The sequence below is a fragment of the Paramormyrops kingsleyae genome, unplaced genomic scaffold, assembly GCF_048594095.1.
Source record: "Paramormyrops kingsleyae isolate MSU_618 unplaced genomic scaffold, PKINGS_0.4 ups28, whole genome shotgun sequence".
NCBI lineage: Eukaryota > Metazoa > Chordata > Actinopteri > Osteoglossiformes > Mormyridae > Paramormyrops > Paramormyrops kingsleyae.
In genome coordinates this window covers 50,666-67,877 of record NW_027325966.1, presented here as the reverse complement: position 1 = coordinate 67,877, position 17,212 = coordinate 50,666, and the positions used below count along the sequence as shown (strand labels likewise).

Sequence of the window (17,212 nt, the reverse complement as noted above, 5' to 3'; positions counted from 1 at the left end):
ATTTTATTCGACCAATTACAAATATCACGGTGGTTTCCATAGAAACAAAATCATTGCAGGTTAAACACAAACTTTCTGACAGAGAGATGGCACAGAGGTGAGCAGCATCTCTTCGTGTGTTTCTTGCTATTTCTTCAGATTATTTTTTGTTAGCATATTTAATCTTATATTTAATTTTATGTCCTGATATAGTACATGCAAATATTGCGGCAAAATATCGTTGAAATATATTTATAATTAGTAGTTTAAACTGTAGATGCTGTGGCCATTATTCTTAATATGATTGTTTATATTTAAATGGTAAGAGAAAATATTTGTGTTAAACTTAAAAACAATAAGACTTATGGTTGATATGATTGGTTATACTCATCCGGCCTGTGATAATGCATTTCATCTGAAGATGTTATTCTGAAAAGATCGCCTATACGTTTACTTTTTAAATGTCCCATGTTCTTGAAGTAAGATTAACCTTTTGCTAGGTTCGGTACCATGGCGATGTTATAGCGTATCGAAGCAGCGTCATAATTTCGCAAGCTTTACTGTATTGTGAAGCAGTTTTAGCAATTCGGCCGTTACTGCCGGAGTTTCAAGAAGTTGAAAAAATACAGTGCCTAGTTTGGCTTTGCGAGTATCACATACTGTATGGCTAGTTTATTATATGTCTTGTTTATTCACCAGAATGAGAATTGCGAGAGCTGTTTCCTGGACCAACGACCAGTACTGGGGAGCCTGGGACCTGTGGGACGAGGTGATCGACTGGGGAGATAAGGAAGGTTTGGGGGAGTACTCACCAGCGACACCCCCCACTGTCCAGGCTGGGGAGGTTATGGGGGGACTGGGAGGTGTGACTGACTGCACTCAGGGGATAGATGAGGTAAAGGGTGCGATTAGTGGGAAAAAGGTGGAGGTGGCAGAGAGGGAAAAACATGTGGGGGTGACCTCCAGTGTACAGGTGGAGGCCGCCGACCTGAATGTAGGCATTAATAAAATGCAAAATGGAAGCAAGGGGAAGCAAGGTGAGGTGGGGGTGAATGTGAAGGTGGTTAAGGTGGAGGGGGGGAAAATTTCCCTGAAGGCAGAGGATACGAAAGGAAATGTGAAGGTGGAGGCTGTGCAAGTCCAAGTGTGTGAGTTTGGGCTTGCAGAAGTTAATTCTGGGGATGTAAATGTTGAGATTGTGGGGGTAGAAGTAGGGGAGGTAATTATTGAGGGTGCGGACATGGTGAGTGATGTAACCATATTGGAAATTATAGTAAGTGATGTACTAGTTGAGATTATAAATAGAGAAGGAGGTCAGGAGGAAACTGGCGATGTAGAGATAGATGTGGGTCATGTAGAGATAGAAGAGGTAGAAGTGGTGGGAAATTAATATTAAAGTTGAGCTTGTAGAGCTCTTTACATAGAGAAGAGCCAAAATACGAAGAAGATGAAGTTGTGGTTCTGCTGCTGCTGTTTGAGAAACATTAAATAATTGAAACAGTATCAAAGATAATGAATTAAGTGTGATAAATTTTGAGATGTATATGTGGAATGTTTCATAATAATGTTTAATGTTTATTAAGAGAAAAATGTATATTTCTAAGTAGATTTTTAAATTGCTCTTTAAAGTATTATTTTTCAGAATTCCAGAATTACCAAAATCCCCAGGTAAGTTAATTTGATTTCATTTTGTTTAAACTGCACACACATAAAAATGATTAGCCCTGTTATGTATTTGTGTTTTATTTATTGTTTATTTATTAAGCACCGTATCCCTCATCAAGGGCATGTTGTACAGGTCACCTATGTTCCCATAAACTGTAACTTGTCTTGCAGTCTTGTTCCCCCCACACCCTCTGCTTGTTCCCTTCCTCTGTTTCTATCTTCACTCCAGGTCCAAGACGTCTCCAGCCGACTGTCCTTGGGAAAAGCCACCATCCGTGGCCACCGCTCCGGCTTCTCTGGGCTCTCCTGCCCTGCAGGCCCCTCGGGCCCCTCTGGTTCCTGTTCCTGCCCCCGTCCATGTCCTTGCCCTGCAGGTTCCCCTTCACCCTCCAGTCTCAGGCTTGCGGTATTGACGGTGCCCCCCCCACCCTGTGGTCCCAACGACGGCCCCCTCCCCGCCCTGTGGTCCTGACAGCGCCCCCCAGCATTACGGTCCTGGCGATGCCCACAGTGCCTCTCGGCCCCAACCCTGCCTTCCCCTTGGCTCGATGTGGCCCTACCGGCCTCCTGAGACCCAGCAGGGGCTCGTGTCCCAGGGTCAATGCCCTGCTTTCTGGGGACCAGCAGACCCCCTAGCTCAGTCCTGTCCCCTCCTGCCTCAGTTAAGTTTTTGCCCCAAGGTCCTGTCCCACCTTTGTTCTCCCAAAGCCCATTTCCAGTTCACCCTGTAGCGCCCCCATGTTTGTTTGCTTGCCCTGCCTCAGTTCCTGCCCCAGTGCCCTATCCTATCTTGACTCCTCCTGGGCCCATGGTTCTCCCTTATCTGTCTGTCCTTCAGCTGTCCACCCTGTGTTGGTCTGTGTGTCAGTTGTGCCCTGCGTTCCCTGTCTTTTCTGGTTTCTTGCCCGTGTTTGGTTCCTGTTAGTGCGGTGCCCCTGTCTGAGCATCATGTTTGTCCTGCTGTGTACCCAGTGTGTCTCTATGGTGTTCTGTTGTGTTTTCGTCCTGGTCCTAGTTCTCTCTTACCCGATCGTGATCCATTTCCTTACTCCTGCGTGGTCTTGTCCTGTCGGGTCAGCAGTCCATATAGTTCCTTGCCCCGCTTGTGTCCTCTGTATGGCCCCGTTAACAGCCTGTCTCGTCTTCCCCGGCTCCTGTAACCCACAGAAAATGTTTCTTGTCCCGTGTTATCACTCGTCTGTGGACCTGTCCTGGTGTGTGATGTACCTGCTATCATCCTGGTTGTCCCTAGTCTGGCCCCAGTTCTCCTAGTGGTGTCCCATCTTGCCCCCAGAGTGCCCTGTGCTGGTGTTGCCCCTGCCTATCCTGGTCTGTCTCGTTCCCCTAATGGTGTTCAGTCTCTGCGCCCTTGTCCCGCAGCAGTGCCCATCTGGTGTCTTGTCCTGCCCTCTTCCACTGTGTCTCCCATCTTAGTGTACGTATAGCCTGCTGTCTTCCCCGCTGTCCCATCTGCTCCCTCACATGCCCTGTAAAAAGTGTCCTTCAGTCCTGCGATCCTCAGTCCAGTCATTGATGTTGCTGCCTGCATCTGCTCCCCAGTGTGTCCTGTGTCTAGTGTTCTTGCCTGATCCTCCCTACCCTGTTTGGACCCCTTGTGGTCTGTTTCCTTTGCCCTTCCTGTAGTGTAGTTTTCTTTAATAAAGCCCCTTTTGGTTTTCCTCCATGTCTGTCTTAGCCTCTGTCCTTGCCCTCGACGTGACACCATTACAGTGTGACCAGGTAAATGCTGCTAGCTGGACACCACACTACTGTAAATGCTGCTGAAGGCTTACCTCAGTTTATCATTATTCCCTTCGTCTTGAAAGAGAACAGCAGCAAAAAGTGGGAAAATGATTAAAAAATAAAGAACACTGTTCTGTTAGTAAGCTTCTTAAGGTAAAGTCATTTTAAATAATTAGAATAACTGATACTTTATTAATACCTGTGGAGAAATTGTCTTTACGCCTCCCTCAACTTGCTCTTTATAGAGTAATGTCTCCTAAGTAGACATTAGTTTTAAATGGCTGTTTTGGTTTCAGTACAAAGGAGACCATCCCTCTGGATTGTACCAAAGTCTACTCTGCATTACGCCACTTTTTAAAACCCTCCGTTTAACCCATATATCATAGAAAAACTGACATTAATACCAGTGGCTATAGGTATATTTGGTGCTTTCAGATGTCTGTGAATTCTTTTAATGTTTTCCCGGTGTGTGTAGAAATCGCTGAAGTGCTTCATGTCATACCTTTCAATGTGAATGAACCGAGTCATTATGCCTTGGTGAGAGCTGGCTAGGTATATGTTATACTCCACTAGGCCCACTTTTCTTCATAACTGTCATTCAGCAATATTAATTCCTTTCCTTATATTTAATGCCTCTGCTGTGCTGGGAGTCAGCTTCCATTGGGATCCATGCTCTGGATCAATATTCCGTTAACCTGAACTGTTCAACAGACTGCAGACCACATTCTGCAATTTCATCTGCTGTCTGACCACTAACAGGAAGTATAAAAGACAAGCACACCCTCAGAATGGATTCATATGTGGCCTTCCCAGTATGCACCTCTGTCAGCAGGTCAATGACAGATCTAAACCAATTTTGCCTGAGCTACGGAGCCCCTGCATCTCTGGACAGACCTAATCCATCTCTGGTCCAGTTGACACCCATAGGCACTGCTCAGGCTGAAGTTGACAGCCGCAGGCAGAATCCGTTGTGCGTGTTTCTCCTCACCGTTTGACCCCAGATGCCCCCCAGGGAGTACTATGTGGTCCTACCTTTTCACCACCAGAGTTGCCCTCAGTTGAGAACTGATCTCCATGATGTCTCACTCAACTTGAGGCCTGATTGGTGGAATCCCAGCTGGTAGGATGAACGCTGAGGAGGGACGTACATAAGTTATTGTGTTGCTGTAGAAGAGGAAAGATCTTAGTTTTGCTATCTGTTGTTGCATGGCTTGGATACAAACAATACTGATTAGCAGGGATTAAAATAGGAATAGGAGACATTTAAGATCTACCCTGAAGGTTTTTCAAACCAGTCATTTAGATCAGGAAATTCATATACATAATAGCCAGCTGAAACTTTATAAAACTTCTGTCAGAACAAATAAATACATTTTTAATCTGAAAAATAATAAATAAAAATGGGAGGATGGTGCTAAAGGGGTCTAGTTTCAATCTTCCAGTCTGTCAGCTTAACATTTATAGAAAGTGCCAGACAGTAAAACACCTTTGCCAAGTGAATGAAAGAAGCTTGACCTCGTTGGATGATGGACTAAGAGCAGTGCTAAACAACGCTCACGCCCTGACTCCCCCCACCTGTCCCAAAGCAGGATGCATGGGGAAGTGCGGGGAAGCATTGGTGAATGCTGGTGAAGGTGCCGCTATTGCAACTTCAGACAAAGGCACTAGGACTTCGAGCCTCAGTGCCGAGTCTCTGAGAGCTCATCAAAACACTGACGGGCCAAGCAGCCCAGCAAATGGAATGTTGTCTTTCCCAGGAATGGATGCCAGAGGGCTCCAAATATCTGCTGTGAGCCATAGACTGTGAGTGTCTGTGCCTTTGTTTGTGTACAGAGTGAAGGTGCCACTCACAGCTGGTTTTCCCGCCATGCTGCTGGGATGAAGAGCTGCTCATGCGGAGACTGCTGGTCCAGCAGAAACCTGTGGCACGCCAGCAACACTGAATATGGTGTTGGGTCCAGCACTGGCGATGCATTGTTTGACCCTGTCGATCCTGTGTTTCACTCTCCCAGAACACCCTAAGGCGTGATGGTAATGGAACCCCTGTGCCAGAAATTGAGGGCTGATTCTATGCATGAGCCGTCTGCATGCAGTCCCAGCATGCTCTGGGCTGGAGACACGTGTGGAGCCGCTGAGCTGCAGTGTGCTTGGGTAACACTGCCTTCAGTGACTCACAGAGCCGTGCTCTGTTGCTTTGGAAGGCTTCTCTTCTTCCACACAGGAACTCACAATAGCAGAGCCCGAAATGACAGCCCTCCACAGGAACACACAGCGCTGTGTGCATATCCCTGGTGGGTGTGCACATCAATCTCACTGATTATACCCGGTGACTGACTGCTCCTGTTCTGTCCAAAACACGCCTCTTGGGTCTCGCGTTCTCAGCATTCCCTGGAAGAGCGGTCCCCTGGCTGAGTGCTGTAGAGAGAGTCTGTGATCTGGCTAGGATCTACGTCCATGTGGACAGATGTATCGTAGACAACCAGAGTTCCTGCCTGGCTGTTCTCTGGCTTTCATTATCCAGGTAAAATTATCGGACCCTTTCAAAACTGTTTTGCTCCTTAAACAAATTAATTGAGTTGATTTTGTTGAAAAAGGAGGAAATTAATTCATTTAGGCAGACTCTCAAACATGCCTGTCGGTATGTCGAGCCCACACTCACTGAACACCAGGGGGCAGTGTTCACACCCACAATGGCACCTCGGATTTTTTTGCCACATGTACTGAGGATAGTGTCACATGATGAGCATGGTTGATCGATCTCTGATGAGATGATGAGTGTTCACTGGTCCAGTACCTTTCCTCGCATACTGACTTCCCCAGAATATATGGTTCTGATGTGTTTTGGGTCACCGATGCCCTCAGTTTGGTGCTGATAGATGAAGGTTTGGGTCCGTTAGGTAGCTAGTGCCACGGCGCACACCTGTGGCTGAGCGTGCCGGCTCTTGTAGGCCTGGCAGTGGGCCCATCCAGATCGGGCTCCCGGCTGTTCCAGCTTGTGAGGAGGACAAGCAAACCCTGGGTCCACTGGCCCTCAGGAGCCTGTCAGAGCGCATGTTAAATTAGCCATTTGTTTTTGCTCACAGGGAGGTCTGCACACAAAACTGATGTGGAACGAGGCCTGGCCTGCCTGTGGCTCAGCAAGGACCCACTCCATGCATACTAGCTGTAACAGGTCTCTTACCGTCACACACGCAGCCGGCGGGCAGGACAGCAGGACACAGAGAACGGCTGTCAGAGGCCCCACATCACTCAGATCTCCCTCATAAAGAAGGCCGAGTGCGAGTGGCCCCCGCCACCCTCGCCGGGCCCAGCCCAGCCTGGCTGAGCTGCAGTAAGAGCGGAGTGCTTGGAGGCCATAGATCCCAACTGGAGCACAGAGATCCTGTTTGAAGAGTGGAACCCTTCATATCTCTGTGTCACTGTTAATTTAAGTGCATCTCTCAACCTGTGTCTGTCACTCTAAGTGTATCTCCCAGCCAGAATCCATCAATCAAGTGCATCTCTCAACCTGTGTCTGTCGGTCTAAGTGTATCTCCCAGCCTGTATCTATCAGTCTATCTCTATAGAGTTTAACAGCAGCAACAGCTTGTTAGCTACTTTTCTTTATATGTTTGACATTCTGATTATTTGGTTTTAAATTTCTTACAAATTACTTCCCAGGTACAAACTGATATTAAAATAATATAAAAATTCCAACAAACTGCCACGCATCTGGCTTGAGACTGTAAGGATTGCAGTCCCTTAATGACAGGTGGGAACAGTTTCTGAAGCACGGTCCCCTTTAAAACCACTCTGGAGAATAAGGTCCCTTCACAGAGCCCTGCTGCACGACACTGAGCTGAGGACAAGCAGGCTAACATTTGAATTAGCATCCCTGCACGCATCTGCCTTCTGGAGTGAAACCCAAATCACCCCACTGTGCAGGTTCCAGGCTGTATTTGGTTCTTGTGTTCAGAGGCCTCTAATGTAACTGTGCTGCCGCTGTCACCGACAGTGATTCATTCTCTTGAATATCCATGTTTATTTAATGTGTGATCTGAAGCCTGTGATGTCATTGTGATGTTAGTGTCTCAGACAGTGATTCATTCTCTTAGTTGAATATCCTACTTTTTATAAAGTTTGTCTGTTCAGAATTCTGTGTCATTGAATTGTTACTGTGCTGTCACAGTCCAAGACACCGCCTTGGTTCATAATCCTGCTGTTGAATGGAGAGTCCCCACAAAGATGTGAATACAAACATGTCACATACGCTGTCTTGGTTCACTCTACTACTGTTTATTTAGTTTATGTGTTCAGAAGCCTGTATCACTGGGCTGTCCTCTGTTAATTTCCTGTCACTGATCCGGGCAGCATAACTTTAATGAATAAATCCATCATGCTCCAATGGGGCAGGAAAGCTGTATGTTTGCCGCTGTGAGATTTCTGTGTGTCTGCCCATGCTACCTGCATCCCACTTTACCCCCCCAGGCAGGTTGCTTTCTGTCCCCTGGCTTCCCATACCCCTGATCACCCTGGCAGAGATGTACTTCCACTTTGAATGAAACGATTGTCAACTAACCTCACAGGTCAACAGTTACAGGTCAGCAGGTGCCTTTGCTTAAATGTTAGTGATGGCTCCGTGTCACACCATCCATATGGAACAGTTTGTTTGGTCACGTTTCCCCCATTATGACACCCTTTGGCCATCTGCTCCTGGTCACATGTTCTAATGAGCCATACATCAAACAGGTTTGTGGGGGAGGGGTGTTCAAGTGATTAAAGACAGGGTGGAGACAGACTGTCATGCATCTTCACGAGCCCCGCTTTGCTTCTGAAAATCAGGACTTGTTTCTGTACACTTGTTGCGTGTCCTAATTTTACCCACTACTGGCGGTGATTCCCATATATCAGCACTATATCTGCCTTTTCATAATCTGTAAACCTAGGTACTGTGATGTATATTCTGCCTGTTCATGGGATAATCTCTAATCTAATCTAATCTAATCTAATGTGTATTCTACCTCTACATGGGATAATCTCTAATCCCAGGAAGCATTATGTGTATTATACCTCTACATGGGATAATCTCTAATCTAATCTAATCTAATCTAATGTGTATTCTACCTCTACATGGGATAATCTCTAATCCCAGGAAGCATTATGTGTATTATACCTCTACATGGGATAACCTCTAATCGCAGGAAGCATTATGTGTATTCTGACTGTTCCTGTGGTAATCCCACAACCAGCAGTGTATATTCCATCTGAGGAAAATCAGAATCAGAACTTACTTTACTGCCAGTATGTACCAACATACCAGAATTGTTTGTGGTCCAATGCCAAACATGAAGTACATAATATTAAAGGAGAAACACTTCACAGAATACTATGTATAAAAATAGAAATTCAACAAAGCACACAAACATGTACGGAAGACCTGTACGGTCATACAGATTATAGAATGAAAGAGATCTTATGACAACAATGAACATAGAAGAGGAGAATTATCCCTGGCTGAATGGACTGCATGTGAGTGACAGGGATACTGAAGTACTAGATGAGTTTATTTATCCCTTCTGTTCCTCTTCTGATCAACATCCTTGTTTATTAAATCAGCATTCACGTAGTGCTATATTTACATCAAAGTGAAGTGCTGCTTTCTAAATTCCATTTTTAAAATGAATCCTGGGTCTAGATTATGGAGAAGTGCCTACTGGGAATTGCATTACAGAAATGATGGCAAAATCGTAATTTTATGACTTCTACTAACAGTGAATGGCTCACAGTGTTAATCACTAGCAAATGCACCATACAAGCATTCTATGTTCTTTTAGTGCCCCTTGTGGTGAAATGTCTCGCTGATTAAAAGATGATAACATTAGCTTTGGCTTGGTTCAGCAAGCAGGTAGGAGAACCGGTGTCTGTAAATAGCCTACAGTGTGTGAGATGGACTTCCATTCCGTCTCCAGTGTCCCCATGCTTCTTGGCGTTCAGACACAGAGTAGGACACCTGAGTGAATTGTCGTGGTTGTGATGGGCTCTGCTCTGGCAGGAGGTCATCTGAGCATGGGAAGGAAGAGCACAAAAGGACAGGGCTCTACAGTATGCTACTGAGGTGTACACACGGTCTGAAGGGCAGGTGCTCAAACAGGGCTGTGGGGTTCTCAGTGGATTTTGCATGACCTTCAGTTATTGAAAAGGGACAGATTATTTAAACATACTGCCAAAGGAAGGCACCATTTTATAATCCCTCTAAAAATACTTCTTTCAGCCTTTTAATTTTCTGAGGCATACACTTACCTGTCAGACGCAATCGTTTCATTGTACTGTGTCACTTGATGTGAACTCTGAATGGCTGGGCCTTAGTTCCATCTGGGTGCTGCAGTTGGTGGCAACTGCTTTAAAGATGCAATGCTAGGGACACATCTGAAGGGGGTGTTGTAGTGTCTGAAGTGTGCAAAGTGGAAGGATCCTCAGTAGTCCTTCTTAGCACCATTGTGAGCCATTGGAAAAAGGTGCTCCAAGAGGGCACCCCATGGGGAGGATGTTCAGAATTGTCTCCAAGGGGTCCAGGGTCAGTCCTGTAAGGGAGCTGGGCTTGCCTGGTGAGTGTGGTCAGGCATTTGGTGTCGCCTCAACTAATAATGCTTCCTGGCAGTCCACAGTGTAAAAGTACACCGGCCTCAATGGATTGGTAAAACATCCGTGGCAGTTCACTACACACATTTTTACACCAGAGGTCCATCACCAACTCCTTTGTCTTGCTGATGTCCTGCTTGTTCTCCCTGCACCACAGCACAAAGTTCTCCACCAGTGTCCTACAGACTTATATCCATTGCTGATGCGTCCTACAATGGAGGAGTTGAAGAACTTCTGTAGATTGCAAGAACAGGTGTTGCGCTAGCTGTCCAAATTGTAGAGCATAAGCAGAAAGGGAGACAGGATTCCTGAAGAAGTTCCATCCATCCCAAAATCTACAACTACCTTCAGCAAATAGCTTGAACACAGTCACACATTTGTATTCATATCTTTGTGTGAACTTTCATGTCATTTCTACAGGAAAAGTTTTTTGATTGCAGTCATGGATTTTTATAAAACTTAGTTTCCCCTTGTGGGGACTGATAAAGTGGTCCGCACAATGTCAAAATAACAGGCTTTACATTACTATACAAACACACACCGATGAATGCTTTAACAGCTATTTTCTGCAAGAGTTTCAGACTCATATCTGTTTATTTTTATATACCCACTTAGTGTACAGTGAGGGATTGGATGCAAGGTAAGAATAACTTGGGAAGCCACACCTGTTACCAAATCCTTCAATGTGGGCTAGTGCAGATATTTGGCAGCTACAACAAAAGCTGCATGTGAACAGAACAAGGCAGTGGTGTGAACAGATCTTTGACTCATGATGCAGTGCTCTGCTCACTCTCCTCTCTAGAGATCCATTGATTCACAGCGCTTTTCCACTGGCGTACAAGAAGCAGACTGTACCCGGCCCACTCCACAAAGAGACTACAGTTGCAGCATGATTCCAGCTCGCTTCAATTTTCCACTGCAGAAGGTTGTTCACACAGTGTACATCATGATTTACTAAGAGCTCATTTCTGCTAGTATGTCCATGAGCATCAAACACTAGTGGAATTAGCATTAACTTGCATAAATTTGCATAAATCTATTCCATTCAATCATTCTATAATACATTTTCCAAGTAGGAGGTTGGAAATTTTCAAGTTCTGAGTTATTGGGAATGCATCAATTCAATACTACTAATCTATGCATATCAACACAGATAACTGTTCTCTAGTCTCCATGCATTTCAACCAATCAGATCGTCGCAAAATGACCAAGGTTGGATTTCCCAAAAGCAATTGATCTTAGCAAATAGCTAACAAGATAATGAATAAGGGAAGTAAATACGCAAGTAAGGTCCAGGAGTATTTGCGAAAAGCCTTTGTTATTCCAGAATTAATGAACAAACTAAATAGTACTTTGCTGGCTCTTCTCCAGCTTCTGTGTGACAAAAGCACAGACTGACAATAACAGTAAAATTGATTCCACATATATGGCGAAATACAAGTCAAATCATTGCCAGAAACACTTTTTAAAAATGAATAATACAACATTTAATCCAAAAACTACCAAAACACGCAAAAAACACACAGACTGGATCCCAAATTAAATTATTAGCTGCAAATGTACCCCAGAGGAGTAAATATTTGAAAAATTCTGCAGCAATGTCTCTTACCAGAAATCACACTTTGTAGTAAGCAGTACCCTAAAACACTGTTTGGCGTAATTTCGTACCCTAGAGGGGTTTAAAACTCCATTTAACCGTACTAAATAGCAACATATCATGGTGAAATCACCAAAACTAAAAGTTATTCAGATTAATAATAATTGTATAATTGTCTGTTTAATCTGATATTATAATTATTGCGATACAGTCACATGACCTTTCACCACGTGCAGATTCATTTCATTTCCACCACTCTGTCTGGGTACTTAACTTTTTTGTTATGTTTTTTTAAACTTTGTTGATAAAATTTGATGAAATTTGGATGGCATCTGGCTTGTGTTAATATTTTGTTTATTTTTACTCTAAAATATAATAAACATTGTGGTATGAACTGTAGAGGGAAAAGTGTGGGCAAAGTATCTTGGTGTATTCTCGGGTAAGTAAAAGCATACAGTAAATCGCTGGCTTATTATTCATCATATATTATTGTATACATTTTGCTATCTTAATATTGTCCTGTTACGTTAAGCCATTTATTCTGTGTTGTAATGTTAACATTACAGTGCTGTGCCTGTTTTCATTATTACGACTAATTTGGTTTGATTGCACATAAGTGAATGTTTTGTAGGTAAATTACACATCGATTTATTTGCTGTTGCATTATAGTTATTCACTAGGTCAACCACTCCCAGCAAACTTGCGTTACTCCCACAAGAACCATGTTTCTTATCAAGAAAGTTGGAGAAGTTCACACTATACTATGTTTTACATATTTGTTTGCGCCTGGATGGTAGAGGCTGTTCATGCTGAATCCAATTAAACATTGAAATATAGTTTAGGATTATTTAGAGCGTGTTAAGGCTGTGAGCAAGGAAGCATAGAACACAGAGGTGCAAGTTTTATTATGTATATATTTAAATACAAGTAAAAAACAAAAATCATTTAAGGGCTCAGGAGAGAGGCCGTCGCTTTGAGGAGGTGGGTCAGAAACCACAGGCACCATGTTTATATGGCTTCCAGGGTGGAGAGCTCTGAAAAGCAGAAATAAAAATGTCCTTGTTAGTGTGACACATAAAGAAATACGACATCCTTCAATATGCTGATCCCCTTCCTCATCATTTTTTCCTCCTCTAGTCACTATCAATGGGAATTCCATTGATCCCTTCCTCTTTTTTCAGTGGACCTCCTCACTCTCCATCTCTGTCTGTTCTCCTATTTCACACCTCTTCTTCTCCTCTCTCCTTTGCCTAGGCTCCATGCTCCTCATCCGTCCATTCATGTTCTCGTTTTCTTTCACACTTCCTTCCTCTGCCTTGTCTTTCTTCTCTTTCTCTCTCATGGCAACAATCTCTTCTGTACACTTACTCAAAAACCCCTTGATTTCCATTTCCAGCTCAGAAGCTGAATTTTCTAAATCTTCTAATTCATGCAATATAAAATCCACCATCTCCCTCAGTTTCTCCTCTCGTCTTTCCTCCAAGAAATCAATGCACGTTTTCACATCCATTATGAATCTGAGGGTACAAGACAAGCAGCCATTTATGACCTGTCTTAAACTGAAGACTCTCCTAATTAGGCTCCCTCACAAATGAGTGTGCAAACTGCAAACATGCAGAGTGGAGGTATGAAGCCAAAAAGTGAGCCAATACACCTTTCATATGCCATTCATATTTTGCATATTAATTACGCACAATATATACAGTTAGTGAAGCGTAGTATATTTAAGTAATATTCAAAATATTATTGACCATATTAATCTGCTTCTCTAAAAGAATTACTTCTCAAGCTGGACTGTACTCACCGTTTCGGATCAAACTGAAGTATTCTTCACACTTGATAGTGAAAAGAATATTATAAAGTACTATTTCACTAATTTTGAAAAACTTCAAAAACGCAGAAATATTTGAAAGTCTACTGAAGCCAAGTCCTATTCACAATCAGCGGTGGCCATAGGCCTGGCTTTTGATTTCCCGCAGCTTTGACACTGGGTTCTTGTTTAAAATCTCACTGATCTGATTTTCCGTAATGCTTTTTAAGAAAAGGGGGACTATAACGGTCTCATTTTAAAATGTCACAGCTCCAGAGTCGTGCCGATGATTCCTGTGATATATGGACCCCTGCAGACAGTTTTAGCTGCCCACAGCTTCCCACATTGTTCACCATTTGGAAGTTTTTGCTTCCTCAATTTTTCTGAATATTTTAAACCAGTAACTCTGTGAAAAAGTTGGGCTTAGACTCTCCTGAGAGTAGGTTGGCTTTCAAGGCTATGCAGTCCCACACACACACACACACACACACACACAGTCATGTAATCATATGTTTTTGGGCACTGCTCATTCATTTTTATGGGAAAAATGCTAAATAAGTAACCAAGCAAAATACTACAGTTGTTGAATTTTTTTTTTCTCATTGGAGTCATAGATTTTTATTAAATTGAGTTTTTCCTGATGGGGACCAGGAAATTGGTCCCCATAAGGGAAAAAAACAGGTAATCATCATGTTGTGGGGACATTGTGTCCCGATAAGGTAAGGTATACCTGCTTACACACACAAACACGCAGACACACACACACACACACACATATTGGTGTACCTATCTAAATGGGGACCTTCCATTCATTTCTATGGTTGAAAAAAGACTCTAATCCTATTGACGGGACACATAACCCCCACCCAGCTCTAACCTTAACCAAAAGTAAGTTTCGAGTTTTACCAAACTTTGGGGACATTTTGATCAACAAATGTGATCTGTGCAAAGCCAAACAGACACCGACACACACACACTGATCAACATTAAAAGCACTGGCAAGTGAATATGCAAAATATGTAAAAAATAAAGTAAATAAATAAATAAATAAATTGATTATCTCATTACAATGGCAGTACAATATGTATGTGTGTGTGTGTGTGTGTGTGTGTGTGTGTGTGTGTGTGTAAATCCCTCATCCTACTGCCTTGAATGAGAGGATTTTTGTCACTCTATCTGGTGTTTTTTTTTTATCATTCCAATTTTTTATGAGTATGTCAATTTATTCCTCATAATGTCGCATCATTGTTTGCTATTTCTGGTTTGATTAGTGCTTTTAAAAACACAAATTTCCACTTATGCTACTGTAATAAATGGAACTATTTGTTCAATTAATGTTTTCTAGGGTCCTAATTTAAAGTATCACACAGAATCAAGGACTAAATTTGAAGACACAGATGCAGCAGCCACAGATTTCCACATGTGCTCCGTCAACAACTTGAGATACTGCTGTTCCTACGGTAAGATGATGTTCTGTCTGCGAGGGAGCTTGGAGCAGCAAAAACAAGGACCGGCATCATTACCGCAAAGATCATTACCGGGCGCACACACGCCCACACACACAAGCCAATTTAGAGACACTAATTTACCTAAGTACACCTCTTTCAATCTTGGGAGTAAAACAGAGGATCCAGAGAAAATTCATATAACACTAGGAGAACATGCAAACCTCACACACAGAGCAAAAGTGATCTTTGACTCCCAGCCCCCAAAGGTGTGATGTAACTTATGTGTCCTGAGCCTCTGTGCCGTCCAGACCCGAAAAATCACCCAACCATCAGTTTGTTTGTACTGGGCAGAGTCACCTGGGGCTCGTGCCAAGCAGCACAGGGCACAAGGCTGGGGTACATCCTGGGCAGGATGCTAGTCCATCACAGGTCATATACACACACACTCATACACTATGGGAAATTGTAGATGTACCAATTAGCCTAAACAATGTCTGCAGGAAAACATTCATGCATACACCGAGCAGCAGGGGCATTGCTAGAGATTGTGGGCCCCATGAAGGCATATCATATTGGGCCCCCCAGTCCAGACCAATCCAGCTATTCTCCCAATTTTTTAGGCCGCCTGTCATTCAGGGGCCCTTGGAATCATTGTAACTTTCCCCTGCCATTACGGCACCCCTGCCAAGGAGTGATGAGATTCAAAGCCCCAAACCCATCGGTGACAGACAACAGGGCCACCAGCTAAGCCTCCATGACACCCTACTTTCAAGTCAATACATACTTAAAAGTGTTGAAGTTTAAATGACCATGTGATAATTTCAATTATATTATAATGGGGTCAAAATGACCCCATATTAGTTTCATCATATTAACACAATTCATGTTTAATTGAAGTTACTGAAAACTACCAGCATTAAAGGATGTCAAACAAGCTTTTAAGTAATAATGTGGATAGTATTGGTAGGATAAGGGAAAACACACACACGCACACAGGTATTATTTTTCTAAACACACAGGTATTTTTTTTTTAAATAATAATTTTATATTATTTTTTTAATCAATCAGCATACCCTATACTGGTATAAACAATGAAATGACAAATGCCTTATATGGAGGGCCCTCTGTGATGTCAACAGAACAGAATTCCGGAACTGGTCAGTGATGTCATCGAAGGAAGATTTTTCTATATAAGAAGCAATTGCACCTTCACATTTCATTCTTAGAGACTCTCTCAAAGGAAGCACTGGTGAAAGAGAATCTAAGCTATATCGTTTGCATAATTTCATTATGGGTTTAAGTTGCACAAAGGTGCAGGGCCCTAAACAAAAAAATGTTCAGGGCCCAAAAAAGAAAGGCACTCTTCTCAGGTTCTGGAAGAAGCTGAGGAGGACTACGCCAAGAGATACAGACACTGCTACCATGGCTGAAGGCGGCATTGAGATGGCTAGTGATTGCCCTGCTGCCAAACAAGATGGTAACGTACAGCAGGAGAGCAGCCCACTTGACAAGGCTGGCTCAGACATGGCAATGGATGACAGACAGCAGGAGAGCAGCCCTCTGGACGAGGCAGGCTCAGACATGGCAATGGATGACAGACAGCAGGAGAGCAGCCCTCTGGACGAGGCTGGCTCAGACCTGGAACTAGACGACGGACAGCAGGAGAGCAGCCCTCTGGACGAGGCTGGCTCAGACCTGGAACTAGACGACGGACAGCAGGAGAGCAGCCCTCTGGACGAGGCTGGCTCAGACCTGGAACTAGACGACGGACAGCAGGAGAGCAGCCCTCTGGACGAGGCTGGCTCAGACCTGGAACTAGACGACGGACAGCAGGAGAGCAGCCCTCTGGACGAGGCTGGCTCAGACCTGGAACTAGACGACGGACAGCAGGAGAGCAGCCCTCTGGACGAGGCTGGCTCAGACCTGGAACTAGACGACGGACAGCAGGAGAGCAGCCCTCTGGACGAGGCTGGCTCAGACCTGGAAATAGACGACGGACAGCAGGAGAGCAGCCCTCTGGACGAGGCTGGCTCAGACCTGGAACTAGACGATGGACAGCAGGAGAGCAGCCCTCTGGACGAGGCAGGCTCAGACATGGCAATGGATGACGGACAGCAGGAGAGCAGCCCTCTAGATGAGGCTGGCTCATGCTGGAAAAAGGTGACAGACAGCAGGAGAGCAGCCCTCTGGATGTGGCTGCCTCAGACATGGCAATGGATGACGGACAGCAGGAGAGCAGCCCTCAGGACGAGGCTGGCTCTGACATGGCAATGGATGACTGACAGCAGGAGAGTAGCCCTCTGGATGAGGCTGGCTCATGCTGGACAAACTGTTTTCCAGCAAGCTCACAGA

At 44.1% G+C, this 17,212-nt stretch overlaps 1 long non-coding RNA gene across 1 annotated transcript; it reads left to right on the top strand.

The window, feature by feature from the left end:
• The first annotated feature begins 10 nt into the window (after positions 1–10).
• Positions 11–3,328, top strand: LOC140583987 (uncharacterized). Its single transcript, XR_011986046.1, has 2 exons — positions 11–97; positions 679–3,328. It is a non-coding gene; the product is annotated as an uncharacterized lncRNA (long non-coding RNA).
• The last annotated feature ends 13,884 nt before the right edge of the window (positions 3,329–17,212 follow it).